The sequence below is a fragment of the Telopea speciosissima genome, chromosome 4 (genome assembly GCF_018873765.1).
Source record: "Telopea speciosissima isolate NSW1024214 ecotype Mountain lineage chromosome 4, Tspe_v1, whole genome shotgun sequence".
NCBI classification, from domain to species: Eukaryota; Viridiplantae; Streptophyta; class Magnoliopsida; order Proteales; family Proteaceae; genus Telopea; species Telopea speciosissima.
In genome coordinates, this window is record NC_057919.1 from 51,368,796 (window position 1) to 51,394,613 (window position 25,818).

Below are 25,818 nucleotides of genomic sequence, written 5' to 3' on the forward strand. Positions count from 1 at the left end.
ACTTCTTTTCTTTTTCTGGAAAAAAAAAATCAGTTTTTGAAAACCTCTTCTTGTTTCTCTTCTGTTTTAAATAGTATATGCCCAATCTAAAGTCCTTCATATGCTTAAACCCTCTATCTTTTGATGTCCCTCATAGGATTAAGTTACCTATGACGCTACATCTTGACTTGGTTGGGTGGATTGGCATGTGACTTATCTTTGGAGGTGACCACTCTTGATAACAGGAAAGTGACATAGTGAGAGTGTTGGAAACATAAACGTATAGTAGACATCTACTCTTCATCAGAATCCATTTAGAGTCGACCGTAGGTGGCTATAGAAGACTATACGGGTTCCCTTGTTGTCAACCTGTATGGCATCCTTACAGCTTTTGAACCATTATTTCGATTTTTAAAGGATAGATGCACTATCTACTTTGGGTTCCCTCTTGTTTTTAGTACTTTTTCTTAAGTCTTTTATTTTTCTTCAATTTTTCTAAAGGAGACCTCATATCTGTTTAGGTAGCTATGGTGTGGACTCGTGATTCATTTAATCATCTTATTAGAATACCAACTTCTCCATTACCCTTAACCCCACCTTTGACCATGGGTGACCAACAACCCAAGACTCTTAAGGATAGGTTTTACCCTACTAGGACTGCCCAGCCTTCTTGCATCAACTTACCATCTGTTACAGGAAACAATTATGAACTCAAGACCAACTTCATTAGCATGCTACCCCACTTCCATGGGATGACCAATGAAGATGCATATCTCTTCCTTAGGGAATTCGAGGAGGTCTGTGTTCTAATTAAGGTCCAGAATTTGACTGATGATGCAGTTAGACTTAGGTTTATACCCTTTGCCCTGAAAGATCAAGCCAAGAAGTGGCTCTATGGACTGTCTACAAATTCCATTAATACATGGGATGAGTTCACCATTGTCTTTTTGAGAAAATTCTTCCCTCTTCTCAAGACCAATAAGCTTAAGAGTGACATCCTCCAGTTCAGGTAGAAACCATATGAGTCCTTTTTTAAATTCATGGAAAGATTCAAGGACCTCCTGTTAGAATGCCCTCACCATGGTTTCGACTTGTGGCAGCTATACCAAATTATTTATGAGGGTATTGATTATCAGACCAAGCAACTTGTAGAGTCCATGTGTCTTGCAGGCTTTACTTATTTTTCTGAGAAAAGTGATGCATGAACATTCTTAACCAACTTGGTTGATAAGACTAAGGAATGGGAATCTTCCCAAGAGGCTGAAAGGACCACTAAGGGGTATCTCATTGAGGGTATGCCAGCCAAGGAGTCCAAACTTGATAGCCTCATAAAAAGGTTGGAATCCATAGTTCTTAAAGAGTCTATACCGGTTAACCAGGTCAACTAGGTGACAATATACAATTGGTGCCAAACACCTGGATATATTTTGGAGGAATGCCCCAACACCTTGGTGGGCAATTCCAGCACTGAGAATGTAAGTGCTCTCTACCAAAATAACTCATATAGCAATACTTACAATCCTGGATGGAGAAATCACCCCAATTTCTCCTGGAATCAAGGAAAACAAGCAGGCCCATCCAACTTTAACCATCAAGGCCAGCTTGGTGTCCAAAAGCCCAACTATGCACCACAAAGCCAAGGAATGTCTCCTAACCCCTTTCCCCCTCATCCTCATCTAGGACCTTCTGTGAATTATACTAAGCCTCCTCTCCTTGTACCCTAGCAGCCACCCCCAAGGTTCATCAATACAGGAGAGGCACCAAGAATAGGTGAGATTGAGAAAAGAATGACCCTTATGGAGAAGCAATTCACCCAACTTGTCACAATTTTGCATGAGAGGGAAACAAGGAAGTTACCTAGCCAACCTGAATCAAATCATAGGCATCAGGTTTATATTCAATAAGGTACCCAAGCTCCTCCACTCAACCCGGTATAAGGCCAACAGCTTCAAGGGCCCTCTAGCCAGGTTAATGCTGTCTATGCTTTAAGGAGTGGCCGTGAGTATCAATAGGCTAGTATACCTCAGTTTTTACCATCTCATACTCCTATTGACTCTCCTCCTTCTGAAGAGGCCATTGAAGTGCCTACTGTTCTTGGTTCGTCTGATGAACTTGAAGAGATCCCAGATGATTTGGTTAAGAAAACCAAAGATGATTCTGTTGAGAAAGTAAAAGAGACCACCCCTGAAAGAGTTTATACCCCACCTACCCATTTCCCAAATAGGTTGGTTTGCAAGAAGTCTCCTTCTATGGAGAAAATTTTGGATGTTTTTAAACAGGTTCAGGTGAATATCCCCTTGTTGGATGCTATTGCCCAGATCCCCGCTTATGCTAAAGTCCTCAAAGACTTATGCACCCAAAAGCGGACCACCAATGTGCCCAAAAAGGCATTCTTGGCTGCTAACATTAGTTCTCTCATCTCACAGCCAGTAGCAGTCAAGCATAAGGATCCTAGAAGCCCCACCATCTCTTGCACTATAGGCAATACCACTATTGATCACGCCTTATTGGACCTTGGGGCAAGTGTGAACCTCTTACCTTTTCATGTCTACCAACAACTGGGATTGGGAGAGCTGAAACCGACCAAAATTATTCTTCAACTTGCAGATCGGTTGGTTAAAGTTCCTAAGGGAATGATTGAGGATGTCCTGTTGAAGGTTAGAGAATTTATTTTTTCTATGGATTTTATTATTTTAGATACCCAACCTACTGCCAACTTCAAGGACCAAATCTCTATCATCTTGGGTAGGCCATTCCTAGCTACCAGTAATGCTTTAATCAATTGCACGAATGGTCTCATGAAATTATCTTTTAGCAATACTTCTATTGACTTCAATGTGTTTAGGTTGGGCAAACAACCTGATATGGATGAAGACATGCATATGCTTCAAGGATTTTCCGATGATATTGATACGTTCTTTGAGATTGATTTTGATTCAGGATTTCAAGAATGTATGCAAGAATTGGAGGGTGTTGATGACACCCCCTTATCTGAGGTCTGGAGCATCCAATGACCTTTGGAGCCCCATGGACCCCTATCCACCTCCATTCCCAAACCCTTTATTATTGAGCCCCCCACATTAGAGTTGAAGGCATTGCCCTCCACCCTCAAGTATGCCTTCCTAGGACCAGATCATACTCTCCCTGTTATTATTGCTTTTGATTTGACTTCTATTCAGGAAGAAAAGTTGATTAAGCTTCTAAATGACCATAAGGAAGCCATAGGTTGGACCATGTCTGACATCAAAGGTATTAGGCCCTCCATTGTTCAACATCATATTCATCTGATGGAGAGTTTCAAGCCTTCTAAGGAACCCCAAAAAATAACTAATCCTATGATGAAAGAGGCAGTCAAGAAAGATATCCTAAAGTGCTTGGATCGTGGCATTATTTATCCTATTTCTGATAGCCAATGGGTGAGTCCTGTGCAGGTTGTGCCTAAGAAAAGAGGAGTCACTGTAGTTGAGAATGCCAATAATGAGTTGATTCCAACCCGTATACAAACGGGATGGAGAGTGTACATTGACTACAGAAAATTGAATGCGGCAACATAGAAGGACCACTTCCCCTTGCCTTTTATTGATCAGATGTTAGAGAGACTAGCTGGCCATGAATATTATTATTTTCTTGATGGTTATGCAAGTTATAACCAAATCCCTATTGCTCTAGAGGACCAACACAAGACCACTTTCACATGCCCTTATGAAACTTTTGCTTACCAGCATATGCCTTTTGGGCTTTGCAATGTCCCTGCTACATTCCAAATGTGCATGATGAGTATCTTTTCTGATATAATAGAGCACTTCTTAGAGGTGTTTATGGATGATTTTTTTATTCATGGCTCTACCTTTTCTAATTGCTTGCATCATCTCTCTTTGGTTCTCAAAAGATGTATAGAAAAGAACTTGGTCTTGAATTGGGAGAAGTGCCACTTCATGGTGAAGCAAGGCATAGTTCTTTGTCACATTGTGTCCAAAGAGGAGATTAAGGTTGATAGATTTAAGGTGGACCTCATTGCCAATTTACCTCCACTCAAGAGTGTGAAGGACATTATATCTTTTCTTGGCCATGCAGGTTTTTACAGAAAATTCATCAAGGCTTTTAGCCAGATAGCTAGACCTCTCACTTTCCTTTTAGCAAAGGATTGCCCATTTGATTTTTCTCCTGAGTGTCATAAGAGTTTTGAGCAATTGAAAAGAACATTGACCTCAGCCCCCATTATGCAAGGTCCAAAATGGACAGTGCCATTTGAGCTTATGTGTGATGCCTCTGATTTTGCTATAGGGGTTGTTCTTGGGAAAAGAATCAGCAACTTGTCCCATGTGATTTATTATGCTAGTAGGACTCTTGATGATGCATAGCTTAATTATACAACCACTGAGAAAGAATTATTAGCTGTTGTATTTGCTTTAGAGAAATTTAGGCCCTACTTGGTTGGATCACATGTTATTGTTTACACTGACCATGCAGCTATTAAATATCTTGTGCAGAAGAAAGATGCCAAGGCTCGCCTCATTAGGTGGGTCCTTTTGTTGCAAGAATTTGATCTTGAAATTAGGGATAAGAAAGGGTGTGAAAATTTGGTTGCAGACCATCTATCCCGGTTGCCTAATTCTTTGACTGTTGATTCTCCAGTCAACGAGAACTTTCCTGATGAGTATCTGATGGCCGTGTCTAGTGAACCATGGTTTGCTGATATTATCAATTATCTGGTTACGGGTGTGACACCTGCACATTGGTCCACCCAAGATAAGAATCGTTTCTTTTCACAGGTTAAATATTTCTTTTGGGATGATCATTATCTTTTTAAGACTTGTCCGGATCAAGTAATCTGGAGATGTGTTCCTGATCATGAGCAACAATCTGTCGTATCTTTTTACCATGATCAAGCTTATGGAGGCCACTTTAGGCTTAATAAGACTGCGGCCAAGGTTTTACAGTGTGGATTTTATTGGCCTAGTCTGTTTAAAGACGCTTTTACTTATTGTAAGGTGTGTTCTTCATGCTAATCTTTAGGACGCCTTTCTAGGAGGAATATGATGCCCCTCAATCCAATTCTGGTGGTTAAGATGTTTGATGTATGGGATATTGATTTCATGGGGCCTTTTCCTAACTCTTTTGGTAACCTGTACATATTACTTGTTGTGGACTATGTGTCCAAGTGGATTGAGGCTATTGCTTGTACGACCAATGACCACAAGGTCGTTGTGAAATTTTTTAAGGAGAACATCTTCTCCCATTTTGGTACTCCCCGTGCTATCATTAGTGATCGGGGCAAGCATTTTTGTAATCGACCTTTTGAGGCCCTCATGAGAAAATATGGTGTCATTCACAAGTTGGCCACACCCTACCATCCCCAGACTAGTGGCCAGGTTGAGATTTCAAATAGGCAGATAAAGCAAATTCTTGAGAAAATCATCAACCTGAACCGCAAGGATTGGTCTAACCGGTTGGTGGATGCTTTGTGGGCCCATACGATAGCCTTTAAAATCAATCTTGATCAATCTCCGCACCGTCTGGTGTATGAAAAGGCATGTCACTTATCTGTTGAGCTTGAGCACAAGGCCTTTTGGGCTATCAAGAAGCTTAACTTTGACCTACCCACTGCAGGTGCCCATAGGAAACTCCAACTATCTAAGTTGGAAGAGCTTATGAATAAGGCATATGAGAATGCTTGGATTTATAAGGTAAAAACCAAGGCTTTCCATGATAGGCACATTTTGAGAAAATCTTTTGAAGTAGGCCAAAAAGTTTTGTTGTACAATTCTCGTTTGCACATCTTTCTAAGTAAGCTGCGTTCTAGATGGGATGGCCCCTATATTGTTCAAACAGTTTATTCTCATGGGGCTGTTGAGGTTGTTAATCCTAGTACAGGTGCTACTTTCAAGGTCAATGGCCAAAGATTGAAGCCATACTTTGAGATGTCCACTCCACTTGTAGAAGAGGTCATGGATCTCTATGAGCTTCTTTACCTTAAAGAATTACTTCCTGGTATATTTACCCTCCTTTGTCCTTACGCTTTCTTTTCTGCATGCATTGAGGACATTGCATAAATTAAGTGTGGGGGGGTGTGTTGGACTTTATTTATGAATTTTGTGAATTTTGATTATGGCGGTAGTTTGATTTTGTGCATATGTTTCTTTGATTGCGAAGCTAGAGAAAGAGGGAATTAGGTTTCCTAGCATGCGAAATAATAAAAAAATCCCTTTTCAAGGACGGCAGTTGGTTTGTATCCGGTGATGGGGATTGAGTTTGAAAATATAAGTGCTACTTCATTTGATGGTTAGATTCCTCTATGTGTTTATGGACCCTTTTCATCTTTTGGCTATAGTTGAGACCAATTTGTTTATGGCAAGGTAAGGCATGAAAGTGAATGAGAAGAAAAAAAAAAAGAAACAGAAAGGAAAATGGAATTCCTTGGGACTAGACAGGGCACTGTGCCTCGTGAAGCAGGGTGACTTGATCGAAACTCCTTCGAAGAAAACTCAAAAAAAAAAAAAAAACTCTCTTACATCAATGTCTCAATGTCTTATGGATATATGCAAATAGCGAAGCTACCAAGTATTTGGGTGTCTGGTGTGTGCTCCACCATGTCATTCAGAGAACACTAGTGGAGTAGAAATAGAGTTTGTGGTTGAGAAAAAAAAAACAAAAAAGCTTTTGCCTTAATGCCTGAAAAGAAAGGATGGTAGAAAGTACTCAATGCCTAAGTCTTTGGTTCCATCGATGCTGAGTGATTTACTTGAAGGTGAGTAGTGTTCAGAAGATAAGAGGAGATCCCTTAATCTTGATATATGCTAGTTGCGTAAATTGATGTGGGGTGATAAAATTCAAGTGTGGGGGGACCTTTGGCTCCTTAATCTTTATTTGAGTATTTCTTTGAGATTGTGTGCACTATCTTACTTATGCCATGAAGATTTACATCATTCTTTTTTATTTATTGAATTTTGGGTGTATATTCACTGCAAACACCCACGAGACACAACTCGTCCACTAGGGGTAACCTAGGGGTTTAAAGGCTTGTTGCACATACTAAGTGCAACTGTGATTTCTGCGAAAGTGAGTTAGGATTTTCTGCATTCTAGGTTAGTTTTCCTTTTATTTACTTGAGGACAAGTAACGTTCAAGTATGGGGGAATCTGATGAGCACATTTATGTGTGAAATCTTAGGGCATAAAGCATACATTTTATCACATTGGGCAGAGTTACTTTGGTGCTTTCTTATGTTTTTCAGGTTTTGGGCTATCCTGGACTATCGGGAGCTGCATGTCCCAAGTTTCACGTAAAGTTGTTATTTTTCCTTCCATGGCTGTAAAGAGGACTAAATTTGGAGCAAATTGGACGTGACGGAACGCAAGTACGCATTCGTCTAGCCCACCGTACAGTTGATTATTCTTTTCAGCCCAAGAAAGGATAATGGGTCAGAAAGGAGTTGTAGTGCAAGCCCATAGTCAGTCTACCACTGCCCAATGACATTTTTGACATTATAGAAGATATTTCTAAGCAACGGTGGAGATCTACTGCAAGTACAGGGCCATTTCGGCAATTTTGCATTATTGAAAAGAGAGAAGGACTGCTACCCACATGGAGGGACCCACACTGCCATTAGATTCCATTAATTTTGAAGGCCCACAAGGTGTCCACGATTTTTATGGGCTGCATTTAATGCCCCATGATTTTTAAAGGATACATTGGGGATTTTGTTATTTGGTTGAGCGGAATCCTAGTCATCACTATCCTAGTCATTGCTCTCTCTCTCTCTCCTCCAACTTTTCAAGGGCATTCCTGAAATTTCACTTGGGATAGATTTATTTTGAAAGATATTTTCTCATCTATAGAAGGTTGAAAAATCAAAGATGCTTTGATTTTATTGCTTGGAGAAGATATCTACAAAGAAAAGGAAGCACAAGTTAGAATTAGAAATTTACTTTTCTAGAAATAGAAGATTTATGTAAACAATATTCTCTTTTTTTTTTCTTTCTATTTTTTTTTCTTTTTCTTAGGAGCCAAGGCAATGTAAAAGAGGAAGGAGAAGAGAATATTCTCTTTTCTTAGGGAATATTTCTCCTACACTTCCCTCTTCTCTCTTCTCCCCTTTCCCCTATAAATACCCCCTACCTCTCTTGTAAAGTTTGCTCATTCACTTAGTAAAACTTCTTCTCTTCTTCTCCTTCTAATTTGTGATTTTTGGCTTTTCTAAGTTCTAGTTTGCTTTTTGATTTTCATTTAATGGTTGTAATAGGTTTAGTTTATGCTTAAGTCTTCAATTGGGTTGTAATTTCTTAATTCTAGTTTAGGTTTTAAGCCTTCTAGTCTAAATTCTTAAGTTGATGACAAGACTTGAAGATTTAGAAGAGGAGGCCAATGTAAGTTTATCCAAGCATTCAAGCTTTTCAATTACATTCATGCAAGCACATCCAGGTTTTACTATCTAAACTCTCAATCTCATTCTCCCTCTCCTCTATCTCATTCTCTCTTTCTTCTTCTTCTTCTCCCTCTATTTCTTTTATTTTTCTTTTATGCGGTTATTTTGTTTATGTGGTTATTTTGTTTATATGGATGTGGATATGTGGCTGCATTTTTATTACTTCCAATTTGCATTAGTTTGATAGGTTTCTTTTATTCCTTTATTCCTTCCAATTTGCATTAGTTGATAGGTTAGATGCTTGTGAGTTAGGATCCGTTAGTTTAATCGCTATAAGTTTAATTTAGTGCTTTAATTAATTTTGATTCACTTTGCATTACTTTTAAGTTAGTTTAATAGAGTGACGTATATCTCCTCGTGTTCGACCCGTAACTATGATTGACCCGTACGCTTGCGGTTCTATTTTAACTCAAATAGCTGCAACCCCAATCGCGGTGAGCGCAGTACTGTTGAAGGAAGAGGCAAAGGTACAGAGGCCCATCTACTATGTCAGTCATGTCTTGATTGATGCAGAGACCAGGTACACGAGGATCGAGAAGGAAGCCTACGCGCTGGTAATTGCGGCTAGGAAGCTCCGACCATACTTCCAAGCCCACACAATCATAGTACTCACCGACCTACCATTGAAGAAAGTGCTGCATAAACCAGACGTCTCCGGACGGTTGATTGCCTGGGCAGTAGAGTTGAGTGAACATGACATCAGGTTCCAACCTCGAACGGCCATCAAAGGCTAGGCTCTGGCAGACTTCGTCGCTGAATGCACCCTACCTGAAATGGAACCAGAGCAGCATGATCGAGGATCGTGGGAGATGTATGTAGATGGTTCAAGTAACACAGCAGGAAGTAGGGCTAGCTTCATACTCACTAGCCCCGAGGGATTTCGAATCCAGTAAGCTCTCCGATTCACTTTCCCAGCGTCTAATAATGAAGCAGAGTACAAAACATTACTCTCGGGACTCTGGGTAGCCAAGGCCATTAAAGTCACACACCTATCCATCCGGAGTGACTCCCAGCTGGTAGTGAACCAGGTAAATGAAGAGTATGAGGTGAAGGTTGAGCGAATGGCGTCATATCTAGCACGTGCTCGAGCATTGATCGGGGAGTTCATGAAGTTCAAGATAGTTCGGGTTCCCAGGATAGAGAATGCCACTGTCGACGCCCTATCCAGGCTAGCCAATGACGAGCTCCGTAACCTGGCCAGTGCCTTCTATGTTGAAATACTATGAGCCAACATATCAGGAAAAGCAGGTTAATGAGATTAAGGAGGGGCCTAGCTGGATGGACCCTATACTTATACTCAACTACCTGTAGAATGACATCCTACCGGAAGACAAGATCGAGGCGAGGAAGATAAGAATGAGAGCTGCAAAGTACACTGCCCTGGATGACGTACTATACAAGAGGGGCGTCATAGCACCACTACTTCGATGCCTAGGACCCAAGGGAGCCAAATACGCCTGAGTGGAGGTCCATGAAGGGATATGTAGAAGCCACATAAGAGGACGAGCTCTAGCCTACAAGGTCCTCCATCAGGGGTTCTACTAGCCACAGATGCAAGAGGAAGCAATACAATATGTCAAGGCTTGCGAGTAATGTCAATTGTTCACCCCAGTACCCCATCTACCTGCCACCAAGCTGACATCGATCCTCAACCCCATTTCCTTTGCTATGTGGGGGGTGGACATCCTAGGCGATTTCATAGCTGCATCAGGGAACCGTAAATACTTGGTGGTCGCCATAGACTACTTCACCAAATGGGTCGAGGCAAAGCCATTGGCCAAAATCATAGAGAATGAAATGGAGAAGTTCGTCTGTGACGACGTCATCTATAGGTTCGGGGTACCAAGGATACTAGTCTCAGATAATGGGAAGCAGTTCAACAACCCCAAGTTCAGAGCCTTCTGTCAAAGCTACAATATTGACTATCGGCCTGTTTCGGTAGCCTACCCACAAGCCAATGGTCAGGTGGAGGTGATAAATAGAACATTGCTAGATGGAATCAAGAAAAGGCTAGAAGGAGCCAAAGGGAAGTGGGTCAAGGAATTACCAAGTGTCCTGTGGGCATACCGAACCAAAGTAAGGACACCCATAGGAGAAAGCCCATTCCGCCTAGCATACAGCACAGAAGCACTGGCACCAGGAGAGGTCCTCGCCATGTCCCATAGGGTACTGCACTTCAACGAGCGCACCTATGATGATAGACTACGAGCAAACCTGGACTTCCTAGATGAGGTACGCGAGAAAGCACTCCTGAGGAGCGTGGCATATCAACAGCGAACAGCCAAATTCTATAACGCCCGAGTAAGAGAAAGGCTATTCCACCAGGGGGACCTAGTCCTAAGAAGAGCAAGTGCATTACAGCCACGAAAAGAAGGGAAGTTGTCGGCCAACTGGGAAGGACCACACATAGTTTCCAAACAGATACGTCCAAGGACCTACCGCTTGAAAACTCCAGGGGGCAAGAAGGTAGATCCTACTTGGAACTCAGAGCACCTGAATAAGTACTACCAGTAAGAGAGAAGAAGTACTACCAGAAAGAGTAGTAGCAGTAGTACCACCAGTAATAGCAGCAAAGTCACCAATAGTAACAGTAGTAGTAGTAGTAGCAGTAACAGGCAGCAGTAGCAGTAGCGTAGTCAGATGTCAGCCATGGTACACAGTAGATTGTATTACGGTTTTCAAGGATAATTTGAAATTTTATTTGAAGTAAATAGTTGATTTGGGATATACTCGTCTACTCCTACTACTCATCAATCAAATCACTTCCACAACACCAAGGTCCATAGACCACCAAGGCGCAATGCCACCAAGGTCCATAGACCACCAAGGCGCAATGCCACCAAGGTCCGTAGACCACCAAAGCGTAATGCCACCAAGGTTCGTAGACCACCAAGGCGCAATGCCACCAAGGTCTGTAGACCACCAAAGTGCAAGGCCACTAAGGTCCGTAGACCACCAAGGTTCAAGAACCATTAAAGCAATAGGTCACCAAGATCAAATGATTACTGAAGACGATAGACTATACACATCAACCACAAGGAATAGTATGCGAAGAGGATAAGAAGTTTACTACACATAATAAGAGAAGAAGATCCAATAATTACATAGTTCAGAGTTCACAAGTTCAACATGCCATATGCACAAAAAGCCAAGAAACCTCCATTGGGGGAGTCACATCCTCCGCTGGAGGAGAAGCCAGCTCAGCCTCAGGTGGGAGTGCCACGCCCTCCTCCATAGGAACAGTGCCCTCGTCAGGCTGGGTAACACCCTCCTCGGGGGCCACAGTGCTCTCCCCTGTAGGGACATCAGGGGCCACAGCAACGACTGAGGTCAACGCCGTAACGCCTACGAACCATGAGAAGTCATAACCAGGAGTCTCCTCAAGAATGTAGGCCGCTAGGTCCTGGATCCCCGCATTATATATCCCCTGGTTCTCCTTGTAGAATAGATCCATGAGCTTCAGGGATTTCTGGTACTCTGCCACGGCTCGCCTGCCAGCCTCGGCTAACTCTGCCTCAAATCATGGAGCTCCTCCTCCAATGCACAGATCATGGCTGAACTCTCAGCCTCCATAGTCACGCTCCGGGAAGACATAAACCTAAGCTCATCAGCCATCCTCCTCTCCCGAATGGCGGCCTCCTCTAGGGCGACTTGGTGCTCCTAGAGCTCCCTCTCCATGCTACGCAACTTGCTAGTCTGCTGGATCTCCTGGAATGCAAAACGCTCGAGACAGAGTACCACCTCGGTAGTGCGATGCTGGACCTGTGAACAACAAGAGCATCAGAAGCCCATCACACAATGACATTGAAAATAAAGGATGGAGAGGTATGACTTACCGAGCCCATGTCCTGATAAAGAGAGTGCACCAGAACCGAGTGACTCATCCCCTGCAAGGCCAAATGCTCAGTTGGAAGCCTCCCCAGGTCCAACCACTCCCGGGGTACACCCTGACAAGTCAAGACTATACCCTCCTGAAGCTCCCAGGGAAGCACCAAAGTAGACAGAATCAGCGGATCAGCAGTAGATGGAGTGGGGGTCGGCATATGTACCAGCAGAAGAAGAAGCCACCCCCCGCACTACAGCAGAAGGGGGAACGGAAGGCCTCGGGGCATCAGCAATAGGCCTCGGTCTAGGGAGGATAACCCGCGGACCACTCCTCATAGTACTAGGTGGGTCAGGACCCCCCTTTCGTATGGCACCAGCAGCTATAGTAGGGGAAGGTCGAGAGACTGCGGGAACATCCACACCCCCAACTCCTGAAGATCAACCACCCTGAACAGCCCTCTTCCCCAAGTTAGCACGGAAGACATTGATATCTGGTTGAAGGTCCACTGCACAACAACAACAGTAAGTCAAGCAATAAAGATTTCAAAAGAAAAACACAAGTACAGGTATCAAGTACAGAGAACCAAACATCTTACCAGGACTCAGCTTCCAAAGAAACAAGAAAGCCTCGGAGTCCAACTCCTGGACGTTGAACGGATCACGTCCCTGACACTGCCTGAGGGATTCACCCTCGAAGTCACTCAACTCAAGACCGCGGTTCACCCTCTTAATATCGATGGCCTCCCAAGTAGTCCACAGTGAACAATGGGGAACCGTGGCAAAGAAGAAGCGATCCCTCCAATGCTTCATCGAACTGGTGATCCCCTTAAGAAGGTCGACCTCAGCGAGACGCGACCTAGCATGTGGCATGAGAAATGGTAGAATCCACCTTCCCCCTTCTTCAACATGTAAAAGTATGAGAATAGGGGAACGGTGGCGGCGCACCCCATTCGGGCAAAGAATATGTAAAAACCCAAGACAATCCTCCAAGAGTTGGGTAATACCTGCCCGGGGGTGAGGTGCCAGTGATCTAGCACCAACTCAACAAAATGAACAATAGGGAACCGAAGACTGTAGGAGAAGAAGATGTGGTAGAGACAGATCTCATCTGTTCGGTGTGAGAAAGCCCAGTCACCAGGTCCAGGGACACGAAGCACTATCTCGGGAGGTATATGAAACTCTCGGCACAGGGAAACCAGATCCGACGCAGTAACGACACTGGAAATCCGAGATAACTTACTAGTAGGGTCAACTACAGGCGAAGTACTAGGTCCTCCACTAGGATCAGAGTCACTAGAAGCGCCATCCTCCTCACCAGTGGTAGGGGAGGGCAGTGAAGGGAGAGTGTCTAAAGGGGAAGACGACCCGGACGAGGGCTCCCCAAAAGACCCAACCACAACGGTGGCAAGATCAGAATCGCTGGACAAAGATATGAATGTGAGGAAAACAACTTACTCAGAATAATGTCCTCCTGAGCGCCGATCTTCGAACAAGCTCCACCGGGCGAGAATTGAATCAACCGAGAGGTCGCGAGAGCTGATCATCGAACGAGAGGTCATGGGCACCGATCGAACGAGGGGTCACGAGCGCTGATCATCTAATGGGGGATCACGGGCGTCAATCGTCAAATGGGAGTCAATGGCACGAATCAAGGGAGTGTCATCGGACGTGGATCTAGCCGAGTGAGCCCTATGGGCGTGAATCGAAGAGTGTCGCTAGGCGTGGATCAAACAAATGTTGCCCGACGCGGATCGCGTGCATAGGCCTGCCCTCACAAGGGCGTAGACACAACAGGAGCCAAGATGCGTGAGGTAGGACCAAGGCACCAGCAATGAACGTCAAAGGCACGATCATAAGCACCAAGCTAGGCCACCAAACCTAATGCCAACGGCCAGGCAAGGTCAAGAAAACCACAAAGCATCACTGTTCCTTGCAAACCAAAAACAAACACTTGGGGGGCACCAACAAGTAACTATCAAATGCAAGGAAGGGAGGAGATCTCAAGAAAGATAAGAGAAAAAGCAAGAGTGAGGAATGAAAAAGTGAAAAAGGAAGGAAGAAGAAAATGAGATATACTTACAAAAAAAAAAAAACAAAAAGACAAATAGGTGTGAGAGGAGAGGTTTGAACCCACAACCTCTCCCTCTACACCAAATGATTTGCAGGCACATCCTCCCAACAAGAAGAACCCACAACCAACCCCCTGTGAGTGTAAAAAGATAAAATCTACTCTCTTGGACTTTCTGACCCAAGAGAGTGGGGGGCAAATGATGAACCTCGATATACACAGACCAATCAGAGGACGCCACGCGTCCCAACCCAAGGAGATGGGCCATGCCAGAACCAGAGGAGAGCCAAGCATACACACTGATGAGCACATTTATGTGTGAAATCTTAGGGCACAAAGCATACATTTTACCACATTGGATAGAGTTACTTTTGTGCTTTCTTGTGTTTTTCAGGTTTTGGGCTATTCTGGAGTATCGGGAGCTGCATGTCCCAAGTTTCACGTAAAGTTGCCAGTTTTCCTTCCATGGCTGTAAAGAGGATTAAATTTGGAGCAAGTTGAACGTGACAGAATGCAAGTACGCATTCGTCTAGCCCACCGTACAGTTGATTATTCTTTTCAGCCCAAGAAAGGATAATGGGTCAGAAAGGAGCTGTAGTGCGAGCCCATAGTCAATCTACCACTGCCCAAGGACATTTTTGACATTATAGAAGATAGGTGGAGGTCTACTGCAAGTACAGGGCCGTTTTGGCAATTTTACATTCTTAAAGAGAGAGAAGGATTGCTACCCACATGGAGGGACCCACACTGCCATTAGATTCCATTAATTTTGAAGGCCCACAAGGTGTCCACGATTTTTATGGGCTGCATTTAATGCCCCATGATTTTTAGAGGACACATTGGAGATTTTGTTATTTGGTTGAGTGGAATCCTATTCATCACTATCCTAGTCATTGCTCTCTCTCTCTCTCCTCCAACTTTTTAAGGGCATTCCTAGAATTTCACTTGGGATAGATTTATTTTGAAAGATATTTTCTCATCTATGGAAGGTTGAAAAATCAAAGATGCTTTGATTTTATTGTTTGGAGAAGATATCTACAAAGAAAAGGAAGCACAAGTTAGAATTAGAAATTTACTTTTCTAGAAATAGAAGGTTTATGTAAACAATATTCTCTTCTTTTCTTCTTTCTATTTTGTTTCTTTTTCTTAGGAGCCAAGGCAATGTAAAGGAGGAAGGAGAAGAGAATATTCTCTTTTCTTAGGGAATATTTCTCCTACACTTCCTTCTTCTCTCTTCTCCCTTTTCCCCTATAAATACCCCTACCTCTCTTGTAAAGTTTGCTCATTCACTTAGTGAAATTTCTTCTCTTCTTCTCCTTCTAATTTGTAAATTTTGGTTTTCCTAAGTTCTAGTTTGCCTTTTTTATTTTCATTTAATGGTTACAATAGGTTTAGTTTATGCTTTAATTTTAATTTAAATCTTCAATTGGGTTGTAATTTCTTAAGTCTAGTTTAGGTTTTAAGCCTTCTAGTCTAAGTTCTTAAGTTGATGACAAGACTTGAAGATTTAGAAGAGGAGGCCATGGTAAGTTTATGCAAGTATTCAAGCTTTTCAATTACATTCATGCAAGCACATCCAGGTTTTACTATCTAAACTCTCAATCTCATTCTCCATCTTCTCCCTCTATTTCTTTTATTTTAATTTTATATGGTTGTGGTTTGTGGATGCATTATTATTCCCTTATTTCTTTTTATATGGTTCGTATGTATGGCTGCATTTTTATTCATTTCAATTCGCTTTAGTTTGATAGGTTAGATGCTCATGTGTTAGGACGCCGATTTAATCCCTTAATTTTGTTAGATGCTTATGAGTTGGGATGCATTGATTTTCGTTAGTTTAATTAGTTTAATTTAACACTTTAATTTGGTTCACTTTGCATTACTTTTAAGTTAGTTAAATAGAGTGGCGTATTTCTCCTCGTGTTCGGCCCGTAGCTACGATTGACTTGTACGCTTACGATTTTATTTTAACTCAAACAAGTTTTTGGCGCCGTTGCCGGGGAGATTATTAACCACTTTATTTTTCTGATTTTTAAGTAGTTCAAAATGCTTTAATTTACTCTCTTTCTCTTCCTTTTTTTTGAAAAAAAAAATCAGTATTTGAAAACCTCTTCTTGTTTCTCTTCTGTTTCAAATAGTGTGCGCCCAATCTAAAGTCCTTCATATGCTTCAACCCTCTATCTTTTGGTGTCCCTTATAGGATTAAGTTACCTATGATGCTACATCTTGACTTGGTTAGGTGGATTGGCATGTGACTTATCTTTGGAGGTGACCACTCTTGATAACAGGAAAGCGACATAGTGAGAGTGTTAGAAACATAAACGTATAGTAGTCCTCCACTCTACATCAGAATTCATTTGGAGTCACCTGTAGGTGGCTATAGAAGACTATACGGGTTTCCATGCTGTCAACCTATATGACAACCTTACAGCTTTTGAACCATTGTTTCAATTTTTTAGGGATAGATGTACTATCTACCTTGGGCTCCCTCTTGTTTTTAGTATTTTTTTTTTTCTTAAGTCTTTTATTTTTTCATTTTTCAAAGGAGACCTCATTTCTGTTTAGGTGGCTACGGTGTGGACTCATGATTCATCTAATAGTCTTATTAAAATACCACTTTCTCCACTACCCTTAACCCCACCTTTGACCATGGGTGACCAACAACCTAAGACTCTTAAGGATAGGTTTTATCCAACTAGGGCTGCACGGCCTTCTTGCATCAACTTACCACCTGTTACAGGAAACAATTATGAACTCAAGACCATCTTCATTAGCATACTACCCCACTTCCATGGGATGGCCAATAAAGATGCATATCTTTTCCTTAGGGAATTTGAGGAGGTCTGTGTTCTAATTAAGGTCCAGAATTTGACTGATGATGCAGTTAGGCTTAGGTTTATACCATTTTCCCTAAAAGACCAGGCCAAGAAGTGGCTCTATGGACTGCCAACAAACTCCATTAATACATGGGATGAGTTCACGATTGCCTTTTTGAGAAAATTCTTCCCTCTTCATAAGACCAATAAGCTTAAGAGTGACATCCTCCAGTTCAAGCAGAAACCACATGAGTCTTTTTCTAAATTTATGGAAAGATTCAAGGACCTCCTCTTAGAATGCCCTCGCAATGGTTTCGACTTGTGGTAGCTATGCCAAATTATTTATGAGGGTATTGTTTATCAGACCAAGCAACTTGTAGAGTCCATATGTCCTGCAGGCTTTACTTCTTTTTCTAAAGAAAATGATGCATGGACATTCTTAACCAACTTGGCTGATAAGACTAGGGAATGAGAATCTTCCCAAGAGGCTGAAAGGACCACTAAGGGGTATCTCATTGAGGGTATGCCAGCCAAGGAGGCTAAACTTGACAGCCTCATAAAAAGATTGGAGTCTATAGTTCTTAAAGAATCTTTACCGGTTAATCAAGTCAACCAGGTCAACCATGTGTCAATTTGCAGTTGGTGCCAAACACCTGGGCATATTTTCGAGGAATGCCCCAATACCTTGGTGGACAATTCCAACACTGAGAATGTAAGTGCTCTCTACCAAAATAATCCATATAGCAATACTTACAACCCAGGATGAAAAAATCATCCCAATTTCTCCTGGAACCAAGGGAACCAAACAGGCCCTTCAAACTTTAACCATCAAGGCCAGCTTGGTGTCCAAAGACCCAACTATGCACCACAAAGCCAAAGAATATCTCCTAACCCCTTTCCCCCTCATCCTCATCTAGGACCTTCTATAAACTCTGCTAGGCCTCCTCTCCTTGCACCTTATCAGCAACCCCTAGGGTTCATCAATACAGGAGAGGCACCAAGAATAGGTGAGATTGAGAAAAGAATGACCCTTATGGACAAACAACTCACCCAACTTGTCACAATTTTTCACGAGAGGGAAACAGGAAAGCTACCAAGCCAACCTGAGCCAAATCCTAGGCATCAGGTTTATATTCAACAAGGTACCCAAGCTCCTCCACTTAACCCGATACAAGGCCAACAACTTCAAGGGCCCTCCAGCCAGGTTAATGCTGTCTATGCTTTAAGGAGTGGCCGTGAGTATCAATAGGCTAATATACCTCAGTCTTTACCATCTCATACTCCTATTGACTCTCCCCCTTCTGAAGAGGCCATTGAAGTGCCTACAATTCCTGGTTCGTCTGATGAACCTAAAGAGATCCCAGATGATTTGGTTAAGGAAACCAAAGATGATTCTGTTGAGAAAGTAAAAGAGACCATCCCTGAAAGAGTTTATACCCCACCTGCCCCTTTCCCAAATAGGTTAGTTAGCAAGAAGTCTCCTTCTGTGGAGAAAATTTTGGATGTTTTTAAACAGATTTAGGTGAATATCCCCTTGTTGGATGCTATTGCCCAGATCCCCGCTTATGCTAAAGTCCTCAAAGACTTATGCACCCAAAAGCGGACCACCAATATGCCAAAAAGGCATTCTTGGCTGCTAACATTAGTTCTCTCATTTCACAACCAATAGCAGCCAAGCATAAGGATCTTGGAAGCCCCACCATCTCTTGCACTATAGGCAACACCACTATTGATCATGCCTTATTAGACCTTGGTGCAAGAGTGAACCTTTTACCCTTTCATGTCTACCAACAACTGGGATTGGGAAAACTGAAACCGACCAAAATTACTCTTCAACTTGCAGATCGATCGATTAAAATTCCTAAGGGAATGATTGAGGATGTCCTGTTGAAGGTTGAGGAATTTATTTTTCCTGTGAATTTTATTGTTTTAGATACCCAACCTATTGCCAACTTCAAGGACCAAATCCCTATCATCTTGGGTAGGCCATTCCTAGCTACCAGTAATGCTTTAATCAATTGCAGGAATGGTCTCATAAAATTATCTTTCGGCAATACTTCTGTTGACATTAATGTGTTTAGGTTGGGCAAGCAGCCTGATATGGATGAAAAGGTGCATATGCTTCAAGGATTTCCCGACGATGTTGAAACTTTCTTTGAGATTGATTTTGATTCGGGATTTCAGGAATGTATGCAGGAATTGGAGGGTGTTGATGATATCCCCTTATCTGAGGTCTGGAGCATCCAACCACCTTTGGAGCCCCTTGGACCCCTATCCACCTCCATTCCCAAATCCTCTATTATTGAGCCCCCAACATTAGAGTTGAAGGCATTGCCCTCCAACCTCAAGTATGCCTTCCTAGGGTAAGATCACACTCTTTCTGATATTATTGCTTCTTATTTGACTTTTATTCAGAAAAAAGAGTTGATTAAGCTTCTAAAGGACCATAAGGAAGCCATAGGTTGGACCATGTCTGACATTAAAGGTATTAGCCCCTCCATTGTTCAACATCATATCCATCTGATGGAGAGTTTCAAAACTTCTAGGGAACCCCAAAGGAGGGCTAATCCTATGATGAAAGAGGCAATCAAGAAAGAGATCCTAAAGTGCTTGGATCATGGCATCATTTATCCTATTTCTGATAGCCAATGGGTGAGTCCTATGCAGGTTGTGCCTAAGAAAGGAGGAGTCACTGTAGTTGAGAATGTTAATAATGAATTGATTCCAACCCATATCCAAACGGGGTGGAGAGTGTGCATTGACTACAGGAAATTGAATACGACAACATGGAAGCACCACTTCCCCTTGCCTTTTATTGATCAAATGTTAGACAGACTAGCTGGCCATGAATATTATTGTTTTCTTGATGGTTATGCAGGCTATAACCAAATCCCTTTTGCTTTAGATGACTAACATAAGACCACATTCACATGCCCTTATGGAACTTTTGCTTATCGGTGTATGCCTTTTGGGCTTTGCAATGCCCCTGCTACATTCCAAAGGTGTATGATGAGTATCTTTTCTAATATGGTTGAGCACTTCATAGAGGTGTTTATGGATGATTTTTTTATTCACGGCTCTATCTTTTCTAATTGCTTGCATCATCTTTCTTTGGTTCTTAAAAGATGCATAGAAAAGAACATAGTCTTGAATTGGGAGAAGTGCCACTTCATGGTGAAGCAAGGCATAGTTCTTGGTCACATTGTGTCCAAAGAGGGGATTAAGGTTGATGATCTAAGGTGGACCTCATTGTCAATTTACCACCTCCCAAGAATGTGAAGGACATTAGATCTTTTCTTGGCCATGCAGGTTTTTACAAAAGATTCATCAAGGATTTTAGCCAGATAGCTAGACCTCTCACTTCCCTTTTGGCAAAGGATTGCCCATTTGATTTTTCTCCTGAGTGTTATAAGAGTTTTGAGCAATTAAAAAGAGCATTGACCTCAGGCCCCATTATGCAAGCTCCAAAATGGACAGTGTCATTTGAGCTTATGTGTGATGCCTCTGATTTTGCTATAGGGGCTGTTCTTGGGCAAAAAATCAGCAACTTGTCCCATGTGATTTATTATGCTAGTAGGACTCTTGATGATGCACAGTTTAATTATACAACCACTGAGAAAGAATTTTTAGCTGTTGTGTTTGCTTTAAAAAAATTTAGGCCCTATTTGGTTGGATCACATATTATTGTTTACACTGACCGTGCAGCTATCAAATATCTTGTGCAGAAGAAAGATGCCAAGGCTCTCCTCATTAGGTGGATCCTTTTGTTGCAAGAATTTGATCTTGAAATTAGGGATAAGAAAGGGTGTGAAAATTTGGTTGTAGACCATCTATCCCGGCTGCCTAATTGTTTGACTGTTGATTCTCCAGTTAACGAGAACTTTTCTGATGAGTATCTGATGACCGTGTCTAGTGAACCATGGTTTACTGATATTATCAATTATCTGGTTATGGGTGTGACACCTACATATTGGTCCACCCAAGATAAGAATCGTTTCTTTTCACAGGTTAAATATTTCTTTTGGGATGATCCTTATCTTTTTAAGACTTGTCCGGATCAAGTAATCCAGAGATGTGTTCCTGATCATGAGCAATAATCTGTCTTATCTTTTTGCCATGATCAGGCTTGTGGAGGCCACTTTGGGCCTAATAAGACTGCGGTCATGGTTTTACAGTGTGGATTTTATTGGCCTAGTCTGTTTAAAGATGCTTTTACTTATTACGAGGCATGTTCTTCATGCCAATCTTTAGGACGTCTTTCTAATAGGAATATGATGCCCCTCAACCCAATTCTGGTGGTTGAGGTGTTTGATGTATGGGGTATTGATTTCATGGGGCCTTTCCCTAACTCTTTTGGTAACCTGTACATATTACTTGTTGTAGACTATGTGTCCAAGTGGATTGAGACTATTGCTTGTACGACCAATGACCACAAGGTGGTTGTGAAATTTTTGAAGAAGAACATCTTCTCCCGTTTTGGTACTCCCCGTGCTATCATTAGTAATCGGGGCAAGCATTTTTGTAACCGGCCTTTTGAGGCCCTCATGAGAAAATATGGTATCATTCACAAGTTGGCCACACCCTACCATCCCCAGACTAGTGGCCAGGTTGAGGTTTTAAATAGACAGATAAAGTAAATTCTTGAGAAAACCGTCAACCCGAACAGCAAGGATTGGTCTAACTGGTTTGTAGATACTTTGTGGGCCCATAGGACAGCTTTAAAACCGATCTTGGTCAATCTTCGTACCGTCTGGTGTATGGAAAGGCATGTTACTTATCTGTTGAGCTTGAGCACAAGGCCTTTTGGGCTGTCAAGAAGCTTAACTTTGACCTACCCACTACAGATGACAATAGGAAACTCCAACTATCTGAGTTGGAAGAGCTTAGGAATGAGGCATATGAGAATGCCTGGATTTACAAGGCAAAAACCAAGGCTTTCCATGATAGGCACATTTTGAGAAAATCTTTTGAGGTAGGCCAGAAAGTTTTGTTGTGCAATTCTCGTTTGCATATCTTTTCAGGTAAGCTACGTTCTAGATGGGATGGCCCCTACATTGTTCAAAAAGTTTATGCTCATGGGGCTATTGAGGTTGCCAATCCTAGTATAGGTGCTACTTTCAAGGTCAATGGCCAAAGATTGAAGCCATACATTGAGATGCTCACTCCACTTGTAGAAGAGGTCATGGATCTCCATGAGCCTCTTTACCTTGATGAATGACCTCCTGGTATATCTGCCCTCCCTTATCCTTACTCTTTCTTTCTGAATGCATTGAGGATATTGCATAAATTAAGTGTGGGGGGGATGTTGGACTTTATTTATGAATTTTATGGATTTTGATTGTGGCGGTAGTTTGATTTTGTGCATACGTTTCTTTGATTGCGAAGCTAGAGAAAGAGGGAATTAGGTGCCCTAGCATGCGAAATAAAAAAAAAATCTCTTTTCAAGGACGGTAGTTGGTTTGTATCCGGTGATGGGGATTGAGTTTGAAAATATGAGTGCTACTTCATTTGATGATTAGATTCCTCTATGTGTTTATGGATCCTTTGATCTTTTGGCTAGTAGTTGAGACTAATTAGTTTGTGGCAAGGCAAGGCATGAAAGTGAATGAAAAAAAAAAAAAAAAGGAGCAACAGAAAGAAAAGTTGAATTCCTTGGGACTAGACAGGGCACTGTGCCTCATGAAGCAGGGTGACTTGATCAAAATTCCTTGGAAGGAAACTCAAAAAACTCTTGCATCAATGTCTCAATGTCTTATAGATACATGCAAAAAGCGAAGCTACCAAGTATTTGGGTGTCTGGTGTATGCTCCGCCATGTCATTCAGAGGACGGTAGTGGAGTAGAAATAGAGTTTGTTGTTGAGAAAAAAAAAAAAAAGCTTTTGCCTTAATGCCTAAAAAAAGAAAATATGGTCCAAAATACTCAATGCCTAAGTCTTTGGTTCCATCAATGCTATGAGTGGTTTACTTGAAGGTGAGTAGTGTTCAAAAAATATGAGGAGATCCCATGACCTTAATGCATGCTTGTTACTTGAATTGATGTGGGGTGATAAAATTCAAGTGTGGGGGAACCTTTGACTCCTTGATCTTTAGTTCAGTATTTCTTTGAAATTGTGTGCACTATCTTACTTATGCCAAGGGAAGAATTTACATCATTCTTTTTGATCTATTGAATTTTGGATATATATTCACTGCAAACACCCACGAAACAAAACTCGTCCACTAGGGGTAACCTAGGGGTTTAAAGGCTTGTTGCACATGCTAAGTGCAACTGTGATTCCTACGAAAATGAGTTAGGATTTTCTGCATTCTAGGTTAGTTTTTCTTTTGTTTACTTGAGGACAAGTAAAGTTCAAGTGTGGGGGAATCTGATGAGCACATTTATATGTGAAATCTTAGGGCATAAAGCATACAGTTTACCACATTGGACAGAGTTACTTTGGTGCTTTCTTGTGTTTTTCAGATTTTAGGCTATTATGGACTATCGGGAGCTGCATGTCCCAAGTTTCACACAAAGTTGCCATTTTTTCTTCCATGGCTGTAAAGAGGACTAAATTTGGAGCAAGTTGGACGTGATGGAACACAAGTACGCATTCGTCCAGCCTACTGTACAGTTGATTATTCTTTTCAGCCCAAGAAAGGATAATGGGTCAAAAAGGAGCTGTAGTGCAAGTCTATAGTCAGTCTACCACTGCCCAAGGACATTTTTGACATTATAGAAGATATTTCTAAGCAATGGTGGAGATCTACTATAAGTACAAGGCCGTTTCAATAATTTTGCATTCTTGAAGAGAGAGAGAAGGACTGCTACCCACATGGAGGGACCCACACTGCCATTAGATTCCATTAATTTTGAAGGCCCACAAGGTGTCCACGATTTTTATGGGCTGCATTTAATGCCCCATAATTTTTAGAGGACACATTGGGGATTTTATTATTTGGTTGAGTGGAATCCTAGTCATCACTATCCTAGTCATTGCTCTCTCTCTCTCCTTCAACTTTTCAAGGGCATTCCTAGAATTTCACTTAGGATAGATTTATTTTGAAAGATATTTTCTCATCTATGGAAGGTTGAAAAATCAAAGATGCTTTGATTTTATTGTTTGGAGAAGATATCTACAAAGAAAAGGAAGCACAAGTTAGAATTAGAAATTTACTTTTCTAGAAATAGAAGGTTTATGTAAACAATATTCTCTTCTTTTCTTCTTTCTATTTTTTTTCTTTTTCTTAGGAGCCAAGGCAATGTAAAGGAGGAAGGAGAAGAGAATATTCTCTTTTCTTAGGGAATATTTCTCCTACACTTCCCTCTTCTCTCTTCTCCCCTTTCCCCTATAAATACCCCTACCTCTCTTGTAAAGCTTGCTCATTCACTTAGTGAAATTTCTTCTCTTCTTCTCCTTCTAATTTGTGAATTTTGGCTTTTCTAAGTTCTAGTTTGCTTTTTTTATTTTCATTTAATGGTTGTAATAGGTTTAGTTTATGCTTTAATTTCAATTTAAGTCTTCAATTGGGTTGTAATTTCTTAATTCTAGTTTAGGTTTTAAGCCTTCTAGTCTAAGTTCTTAAGTTGATCACAAGACTTGAAGATTTAGAAGAGAAGGCCATGGTAAGTTTATGCAAGTATTCAAGCTTTTCAATTACATTCATGCAAACACATCCAGGTTTTACTATCTAAACTCTCAATCTCATTCTCCATCTCCTCTATCTCTCTCTATCTTCTTCTTCTTCTCCCTCTATTTCTTTTATTTTAATTTTATATGATTGTGGTTTGTGGATGCATTGTTATTCTCTTATTTCTTTTTATGTGGTTAGTATGTGTGGCTGCATTTTTATTCATTTCAATTCGCTTTAGTTTTATAGGTTAGATGCTCATGTGTTAGGACGCCGATTTAATCCCTTAATTTTATTAGATGCTTATGAGTTAGGATGCATTGATTTTCGTTAGTTTAATTAGTTTAATTTAACACTTTAATTTGGTTCGTTTTGCATTACTTTTAAGTTAGTTAAATAGAGTGGCGTATATCTCCTCGTATTCAACCCATAGCTATGATTGACCCGTACGTTTGCGATTTTGTTTTAACTCAAACAGACACGGACTACCCCAGGCGCGAACCGGATCGAACCAGCGTCAACAGGCGCCAATCGAAAGGGCCTCGTCGGGCGTGGATCGAATCAAAGTCCCCAGGTGCGAATCTCCGTGGGCGCCAATCGAACGGGCGTCAATCGGGCGTGAACCCCCTCGGGCGTGAACTATGGACAATCACGGGCGAACAAGGACTCTAGACTCTAGATCCTAGACCACCGCCTGTACAGTCCCAGGTATACACAAACACCTGACATCCTATCTACAACACATCAACATCTATCTATCGGAGACCTCAATTCTATCAGGACACCATCTCCCATAGGGGGACAACCACTCATGAAAGAATCCTACTACCCTGGGACTCTATCAACTACGAGGACTACTCACCATCACCTCAGACTCTCCACACCGTCATATTCTATTATAAAAAGGAAGGTATTCAACTCCATCAATCATTTGGAATTCTATTCACTCATCTGTTTGCTTAGGAAGATTTAACTTAGGCATCGGAGAGTCCTAGGCCAGAACCACACCGGTTCTCCTTTGTCACCTTGGTCCTTTTGTAGGGTACGGCACTCGAGGGACCCCTTTACGATTTCCTGACGCAACACAATGTATGTC